The sequence below is a fragment of the Ipomoea nil genome, unplaced genomic scaffold (genome assembly GCF_001879475.1).
Source record: "Ipomoea nil cultivar Tokyo-kokei standard unplaced genomic scaffold, Asagao_1.1 scaffold2387, whole genome shotgun sequence".
NCBI lineage: Eukaryota > Viridiplantae > Streptophyta > Magnoliopsida > Solanales > Convolvulaceae > Ipomoea > Ipomoea nil.
This window is the reverse complement of record NW_017618815.1, coordinates 1,280,877-1,291,896: the sequence shown is the minus strand read 5'-3', so window position 1 is coordinate 1,291,896 and position 11,020 is coordinate 1,280,877.

Sequence of the window (11,020 nt, the reverse complement as noted above, 5' to 3'; positions counted from 1 at the left end):
ACTGTCAAACAATGACATTGCGAGGTAGTTTGTTGTGTGATTTGAATACTTTTTTTGTCAATAAATCTCCCAATTAGTTAATATGATTGACTTAATTTTTTTTTAAACAATTATTATTATTATTATTATTATTATTATTATTATTATTATTATTATTATTATTATTATTATTATTATTATATGTATACCCTTAGGTCATTTTACATATTAATCTAAACAGCTAATTTTTTTAAATATCTTTTTACCAACCGTTGATATAATTTGCTGGTCAAATCCGCTAACTGCTAATTGTCAAACAAGGACATTGCGAAGTAGTTATCACTTTAATTTGTTGTGTGATTTGAATACTCTTTTTTGTCAATAAATCTCCCAAGTAGTTAATATGATTGACTTAATTATATTTTTTATTTTTTTATTTTTTTTAAAACAATTATTATTATTATTATTATTATTATTATTAATACTATTATTATTATTATTATTATTATTATTATTATTATTATTATTATTATTATTATTATTATTATTATATCATCATACCCTTAGGTCATTTTACATGTTAATCTAAACAACTAATTTTTTCAAATATCTTTTTACCAACCATTGATATAATTCGCTGGTCAAATTCGCTAATATAATCCGCTAACGCTAACTGCTAACTGCTGATTGTCAAACAAGGATATTGCGAAGTTGTTCTCACTTCAATTTGTTGTGTAATTTGAATAGTGTCTTTGTCAACAAATCCTTCAAGTAATTAATATGATTAGCTTTATTAATTATATTTTTTTAATTTTTTCATGGTATTAATAAAATACTTGGTAAATAAATATATATAGCATTATTTTGTATTATAACTTTGATATTTAATTTTAAAAAATAGTGCACAAAAAAAGGTAATAGATAATGTGTGAATATAATCAATTGATGAATTTGAATGTAAAGAATTTTACATTGGAGAAATATAAAGACAATATAACTAATAAAATTATTTCTCTTAATTAATTTATTAATAATGAATTATTTTTTTTTATAAAGACATTGTAGGGACAATGTAGCAAATATAATCAATTGATGAGTTTGAATATAAAGAATTTTTATATTGGAGAAAAATAAATACAATATAACTAATGAAATTATTTCTCTTATTTAATTTATTGATAATGAATAATTTTTTTTTGAATAAAGGCATTGTAGACACATAATTCTAAATTAAAAAATGATATGTATTATTTTTTGTTGTAGCTACTAAATTATTATTTTTAATTAATTTAATAAGAGTAAAATAGAATACTAATTATGCCAACTTTGATTGGGATGAGGTTCGAACCTAAGACCTTTAAATTCTTATTAAAATCAATGAGTAAGTTAACGGTGAACTAACAGAAATTAACGAAAAAGATAATATTTAACGGAAAAGTTAACGGAAAATCACATTCATTAAGGATAAATTAGGAAATCTTAAGGAAAAATTAAAATCTGATCAATCTGAGCCATTCATTTGATGAAAAAATTTGACCGCCATTTTTTCTACCCATTATAGGCCTAACTCCCTTGGGCCCTTATTAGTATATATATATATATATATATATATATATATATATATATATATATATATATATATATATATATATATATATATATATATATATATATATATATATATATATATATATATATATATATATATATAATACAAAATTTAACATAAACTTTGGTCAAATAATTAGTCTGACTAAATACATAGTATTTAAAGATTATAAATCAGGAACTTTAAAAATGATTTGATTTATATGCATTTAAAAAAAAAATTAGGTTAAGTTTTTTTTTTTGTTTAATTAATCTTATTTTGATCATTTAGAACAAAATTCAATATTTCAATTATACTTTTGCATTATTTGAATGATTTAGGTCGTTATGGTATTAATATTTTTTATATGTATTTTTTATAATGGTACAATTTTACATTACTTTATAAATATTATACTTTTTTTTATCGAACAAAATTGTTTTTACATCATTGTCAGACATGCACAACCTAACTACACAGTTGTTGATCATAAATATAATTACACCTGGATTATAAAATGATAGGACCATTTTCAAAGAATTGACAATGTTGACATCAGCATTTTACCAATGCATGAAAACTTCTAAAGAAATTTGTAAGTTAATTTTACTATATCATTATAACAATATCTATTGTAATTATATATTTTAAATTAGACAAGAATTGTAACAATTGTCATTGACAAACTCTCAAAACAATTTATCTCAACAACGAATGGAAATTAAAAGAAAAAATCAATGATTTCATTATTGTTGATGAAAAGTATGTATCCCACTTTATTACTCTTATTAAATTAAATAAATTAATATTTACAACAACAAAAATACATATATATTTAATTAATTTAGAATTAGATGTCTATAATATCTTTTTTTAAAAAATTATTCATTATAAAAAAAATTTAAAAAGAGATATAATTTCATTAGTTTTATTATCTTTATTTTTTACAATTCAAAGATTCAATACCTTCAAATTTATTAATTTATTATATTCATCACATTGTCCATTATCTTTTTTTAACATTATCTTGTAATTAAATATCAAAGTTATAATACAAAATATGTTATATATATTTATTTATTAAGTATTTTGTAAAAATATAATAAATATTAATATTTTGTTTAATTTCACATGATAACCTACGACACATATCTCACAATGCATGAAACATGTAGGGGAAAAACTATCATTACCAAGTATCAATAAGTGCTTGTAAAATAAAGAGTTCATAGTACAACTAAGATCTCATCATACACACAAGGCAAATCTAAAGCTTCCTACATCATAATCTCATTGCACGATGAATCCTTCTATGCTACCACCAGTAACCCAATTGCACATGACACACTACCAATTAAAAAAAAAAAGGACATATACTGAAGATGAAGGCAATTACAATGCTATCCAAAAGAGAATTAAGAAGAATTAGATAAATTTAAATAAAAAGTAGTATTTATTTAGACTATCGTTTTTAGACTAAGTATTTAGACTAGCGTTATTATAAAATTGCAAACATTTATTTTAGTGACAATTATAATCAATCTCTCATATATTATCTTACATTTATATAATTTAAATTACCGATTTAAATAAACAAATTAAATATTTATTTACTTATGCATGAACATCTCCTATATAATATTGTATTGATATACTTTGAAATACTTATTTAAAAATAATCACTGGGCATTATCCCATTCGCGCAAAACGCGTAAAAAAACTAGTATAATTTAATAAGAGTAAAATAGAGTACTAATTATGCCAACTTTAATTGGGATGAGGTTCGAACCTAAGACCTTTTTTATTGAAATCAATGAGTAAGTTAATGGATAAATTAGGAAATTTTAAGAAAAAATTATAATCTGATCAATATGAGCCATTCATTTCATTTGATATATATATATATACTAATAAGAGCCCAAGAGAGTTAGGCCTATAATTGGTAGAAAAAATGACGGTCAAATTATTTAATCAAATGAATGGCTCAGATTGATCAGATTTTAATTTTTCTTTAAGATTTCCTAATTTATCCTTAATGAATATGATTATCCGTTATCTTTTCCATTAATTTCTGTTAGTTCACCGTTAATTTACTCATTTATTTCAATAAGAAAGGTCCTAGGTTCGAATCTTATCCCAATCAAAGTTGGCATAATTAGTACTCTATTTTACTCTTATTAAATTAAAAATAATATTTTAGTAGCTATAACAAAAAAAATAATACACATGCATTTCTTTAATTTATAATTACGTGTCTACAATGTCTTTATTCAAAATAATAATAAAAATTACTCATTATCAATAAATTAAATAAGTGAAATAATTTCATTAGTTATATTTTATTTATTTTACTCCAATATAAAAATTCTTTACATTCAAATTCATCAATTGATTATATTCGCTACACTGCCCCTACAATGTCTTTATTAAAAAAAAAGTATTCATTATCAATAAATTAATTAAGAGAAATAATTTTATTAGTTATATTATCTTTATAGTTCTTCAATGTAAAAATTATTTACATTCAAATTCATTAATTGATTATATTCAGTACATTGTCTATTATCTTTTTTGTGCACTATTTTTTAATTAAATATCAAAGTTATAATACAAAATAATGCTATATATTTATTTACCAAGTATTTTATTAATACCATGAAAAAATTAAAAAATATATATAATTAATAAAGTCAATCATATTAACTACTTGAGGGATTTGTTGGCAAAGAGAGTATTCAAATCACACAACAAATTGAAGTGAGAACTACCTCGCAATGTCCTTGTTTGACAATCAGCAGTTATCGGTTAGCGTTAGCGGAGTATATTAGCGAATTTGACCAACGAATTATATCAACGGTTGGTAAAAAGATATTTGAAAAAATTAACTGTTTAGATTAACATGTAAAATGACCTAAGGGTATACATATATTTAATAATAATAATAATAATAATAATAATAATAATAATAATAATATTTTTTTAAAAAAATAAAAAATAAAAAAAATATAATTAAATCATTCAAAAAATATTAACTACTTGGGGGATTTATTGACAAAAAGAGTATTCAAATCACACAACAAATTGAAGTGGAAAACTATCTCGCAATGTCCTTGTTTGGCAATCAGCAGTTAGCTCTTCAATATTAATATATATATTTAATATTTTATGCCCTAATTTTTATTTGCTCTCCCTTATGTCCCGTATTTGGTTTCAACCATACCTATACAATTATTTTATTAACAATTATAATCAATCTTGACTATATTATCTTGCATTTGTAAACTTAGAATGACCTATTTAAATACGTAAATTTAACATTCAATTATCTATGTATGAACAATTTCAATATAATCTTGCATTGATATACTTTAAAGTACTTATTTTTTTTAAAAAAAAAAAAAGAAAGAAAGAAAGAAGACATTGGGCATTATCCCAATCGCGCAATGCGCGTAAAAAAACTAATATATATATATATATATATATATATATATATATATATATATATATATATATATATATATATATATATATATATCTACTATACTAATAAGAGCCCAAGAGAGTTAGGCCTATAATGGGTAGAAAAAATGGCGGTCACAGATTTTAATCAAATGAATGGCTCAGATTGATTAAAAGATTGATCAGATTTAAATTTTACACTAAAATTTCCTAAAATACCCACACACCGTTATTAATTCCGTTAAAATTTTAAGAATTGCCGTTAGTTCACCGTTAACTTACTCATTGATTTCAATAAAAAAAAAAAAGTCTTAGGTTCGAACCTCATCCCAATCAAAGTTGTCATAATTAGTACTCTATTTTACTCTTATTAAATTATATAAATAATAATTTAGTAGTTACAACAAAAAATAATATATATGCATTTCTTTAATTTAGAATTATGTGTCCATAATGCCATTATTCAAAAAAAAAAAAATTATTCATTATCAATAAATTAAATAAGAGAAATAATTTTATTAGTTATATTGTCTTTATTTTTCTTCAATATATAAATGGGTAGAAAAATTGGCGGTCACAGATTTTAATCAAATGAATGACTCAGATTGATCAGATTTTAATTTTTCCTTAACATTTCCTAATTTATCCTTAATGAATATGATTATTCGTTAACATTTCCGTTAAATATTATCTTTTTCGTTAGTTCACCGTTAACTTACTCATTGATTTCAATAAGAAAGGTCTTAAGTTCGAACCTCATCCAAATCAAAATTGGCATAATTAGTACTCTATTTTATTCTTATTAAATTAAATAATAATTTAGTAGCTACAACAAAAAATAATACATATGCATTTCTTTAATTTAGAATTATGTGTCTACAATGTCTTTATTCAAAAAAAATATTCATTATCAATAAATTAAATAAGAGAAATAATTTCATTAGTTATATTGTCTTTATTTTTCCCCAATGTAAAAAATTCTTTACATTCAAATTCATCAATTGAATATATTCACTACATTATCTATTATTTTTTTGTGCACTATTTTTTTAATTAAATATCAAATTTATAATACAAAATAATGCTATATATTTATTTACCAAGTATTTTATTAATATCATGAAAAAATTTAAAAAATATAATTAATAAAGCTAATCATATTAACTACTTGTGGGATTTGTTGACAAAGAGGGTATTCAAATCACACAACAAATTGAAGTGAGAACTATCTCGCAATGTCCTTGTTTGACAACCAGCAGTTAACGGTTAGTGTTAGCGGATTATATTAGTGGATTTGACCAGTGAATTATATCAACGGTTGGTAAAAAAATATTTGAAAAAATTAAATGTTTAGATTAACATGTAAAATGACCTAATGATATAATAATAATAATAATAATAATAATAATAATAATAATAATAATAATAATTGTTTTTAAAAAATAAAAAAAATATAAAATATAATTAAACTAATTATATTAACTACTTGGGGGATTTATTGATAAAAAGTGTATTAAAATCAGACAACAAATTGAGATGGGAAACTATCTCGCAATGTCATTGTTTGGCAATCAACAGTTAATTAGTTCTTCTATATTAGTATATATTTAATATTTTATGCCCTAATTTTTATTTGCTCTCCCTTATGGCGGGTTTCAACCATACCTATACAATTATTTTATTGAAAATTATAATCAATCTTGACTATATTATTTTGCATTTGTAAACTTAGAATTACCTATTTAAATACGCAAATTCAACATTCAATTATCTATGCATAAACAATTCCAATATAATCTTGCATTGATATATATACTTTAAAGTACTTATTTAAAAAATACATTGGGTATTATCTCAATCGCGCAATGCGCGTAAAAAACTAGTATATATAATAAGCCTCCATTAAGATTATACCCTTGATTTATGTCCCTCTTTTTGTATGCAAATAAATGTGTACATTTTACTTAAAATGTTGTACATTTCAATGTTATTAGACAAAACTATCCTTACACCGTTATAACACCGTTAGTTTTTAATTCTAATATATATCTATATATCTATATATAATTAAAATTAAAATCCTCATAGCAAAATTTTTCTCCCCCCCACCCCCACCCCCCCCCCCCCCCTCCAAAAAAAAAAAACTTAGAGGCATTTCTGTTAATATCATCCATTACACACACACACACACACACACATATATATATGTGTGTGTGGGGGTGGGGGGGGGGGGGGTAAGAAGAATATTATTATACAATTTGGAATTTATGCTATATATTAATTGGCAATATTATGTATGGCATTATATTCTATAATATAATTGACAATATTATTGTTCAAGTATAATAAAAACCCTATGTAATAATGTAATAATAATAAAATAAAATTAAAATAATAACAATAACATAACAATAATAATAACAACAACAACAACAACAACAACAACAATAATAATAATAATAATAATCCAAACAAAACTATATACAAAATAAAATTAATTTAAAAAAAAAAAAAAAAAGACAAAGGTGAGCTCCCCTTTGTAAATGATGTGGGATCATTTTGATCCCACATTGAAAATGTTTCTATATTCCTCTTACAAACATATAATTGCTTGACATCAATGTGGGAAAGTATTGAGAAGTCCAAAGTGCTTTTTTTTCCTTTTTCTTTTTAGTACTATTGACCTGACAAATTATGCTGTGAAATTGTGTCCACCTTACAAGGTAGACACGGTTCAAAAATTGTTCATAATTATGAATATATAGTTTAGAAATTATGAACATATAGTTATATAATTATGAACATAGTGTTGTAAACATAATTATGAACATATAGTTATGTAATTATGAATATAGAGATTCAATAATTGTGAATATGAAGTTCAAAAATTATGAATATATATCTTTATAATTATGAACATATAGTTCAGTAACTATGAACATAGACTTCTGTAATTATGAATATAGAGTTCAATAATTATGAATATGAAATTCAAAGATTATGAATATATAGCTTTATAATAATGAACATATAGTTCAATAATTATTAACATATATAGAACTGTGCCCACCTTGCAAGGTGGACATAGTTTCACAACATAACTATTCGATTGACCCTGTTATATGTAAACTTTTTCAACCTATTGAAGCTCAACGTGTCAAAATACTCTTATTTAAGAAACCTTATCTTAAGGCCTTCTTATTTTTGTTTTTTGTTTTTTTTTTTTTAATTTTTAAATTTATTAGGGGGTTTGAGAAAGATTAACCCAAAATGTATATGAGTTGTTTTAGTTTTTAGCAGTTTGGAGCAAATTGCTAAGTTATTAATAATATTTTTGGTGTTTTGATTAAATATAAAATGTTAAACATATGAATTTCTTAAAATTTTGACGAATTTGCCAAATAATCAAATTACAATAACAACAACAACAACAATAACAATAATAATAATAATAATAATAATAATAATAATAATAATAATAATAATAATAATAATAATAACAACAACAACAACAACAATAACATAATAATAATAATAATAATAATAATAATAATAATAATAATAATAATAATACAAACAAAACTATATACAAAATAAAATTACAATTTTTTTAAAAAAAAAAAAAAAAAAGACAAAGTGGAGTCACAGGTTCCCTTTGTAAATGATTTGGGATCATTTTGATCCCACATTAAAAATGTTTGAAAAGAGAGAGCTTATCTATATAAGAGAAGCAATGATCTTCTTACAAACATAATTGCTTGCCGATCAATGTGGGCAAGTATTGAAAAGTCAAAAGGTTTTTTTTTTTTTTTTGAAAAGGTTTTTATTTAAGAAGTCTTAACTTTGTGTTCTTATTTTAGTTATTTATTTATTTATTTATTATTATAGGGGTGGGAAAGATTAACTCAAAATGTATGTGTTGTTTTAGTTTTTAGCAATTTGGAAAAAATTATTGAGTTATTAAATAATATTTTTGGTATTTCGATTAAAGATAAATTGTTAAAATGACAAATTTGTTAAAATCTTGGCGAATTTGTCAATAATCAAATAATAATAATAATAATAATAATAATAATAATAATAATAATAATAATAATAATAATAATAATAATAATAATAATAATAATAATAATAATCCAAACAAAACGATATACAAAATAAAATTAAAATTAAAATAAAAAACACAAAAGGGAGTCACGGACTCTCTTTGTAAATGATGTGTGATCAATTTTTTCTCACATTGAAATTGTTTGGAAAGAGGAGCTCTTTAGATCCTCTATATAGGAGGAGCATTGCTCCTCTTACAAACATAATTGCTTGCCCATAAATGTGGCAAGTATTGAGAAGTCCAATTTTTATTTTTATTTTTTTATAGAAGTAAATGAAAATTAAAATGGAAAGGAAATATTTCAATAATAATATTTTACGTCATCAAATAGTAAATGCATATTTTAAAAAAATAGTAAAGGTAAATTAAAAATGGAACGAAAATATTTTATTAATAATATTCTACATCATCAAATTAAAATGGAACGAAAATTAGGTAAAAATATCATTGCATCTATATTCTAATTGACTAATTGATTGAAATTTTTTTTAAAAAAAAAATTGACTGAAAATGAATCTAATATTACTAATTGACTGAAATATATAAAAGGAATGAATATTAATAATTGACTGCAAATAAAAAATGATCCATAATTGACTAAAATAAAAAAAGACATTGTCAGATCATTGCATTTTAATTAAAAATGGAATGAAAATTAAAAATTAGACGAAAATATTCAATAATAATATTCTACATTATCAATAACAAATGCATATTTTAAACAATAGTAAAGGTAAATTAAAAATGGAACGGAAATACTTCAATAATAATATCTACATCATCAATTAAAAATGGAGCGAAAATTAGGTAAAAATATCATCACTGCATTTGATATTCTAATTTACTATTGATTGAAAATTAAAAAAAAAAAAAGAATTAATTGGATGAAAATGAATCTGATACTACTAATTGAATGAAAATATAAAAAGATAACTAATTGAGGGATATTCTACCATTACATATTTTCACTCAAGTAACCATGGATTGAAAGTGTTAGCTCTAGACGAAGATGAACAAGATTGTGTTGTCACTACCAATGTCGTCTACAAAGAGGTTTCAATAATGTGTAAATATAATCGGTGATATTAAAAAAAAAAATTTAAATGAAAAAATTGCTATATATATATAGACAAAAAAAAAAATATCTTCCATACAAATGAATAAGGATAGCAATTCATTTCTATAACTAAGTTGTTATAGAACGAGCACATTTGCCTAATTTATGAAAATATACTAAACAATGATAAATAAATTTTTCAAAGTTATAGCACCGCATGCGTACATCTAGACATTAGCTATTAATTTGAGCAATTATTTGCACAAATTCAAGCAATGATAACATCAAAATATATAAACGATCCAAACCATATCTTTAATTATACTATATAATATTTGATGTTCTAATTTAAATAATTATATATCGATTCATATATTTTTAATATATTACAACAGATCTATTACGTGCATCACATGGGTGCAAATACTAGTATTGATAACACATCATTATTACCATACACCTATATCTATCATATATTTTCCTATTTTTTTAACTATCATTTTATTAAAATCATTATATATTAATTTAATCCTTAATTATATTTTAATTAAATTTCTATGAATGATAAATTATATATGTGTGTACAAAATACATATATTATTTGTGTATATATAATTTAAATTATAATTTTTAAGTATCTATATTTATTAATATTTTAATATTGTGCATGAATTTTCGCGCATCGCGCGTACAAAATGCTAGTGTGTGTGTGCGTGTGTGTGTGTATATATATATATATATATATATATATATATATATATATATACACACACACACGCACACACACACTTATATTTGGGAGTTGCCATTTGCCCCTCAAAAATGACAC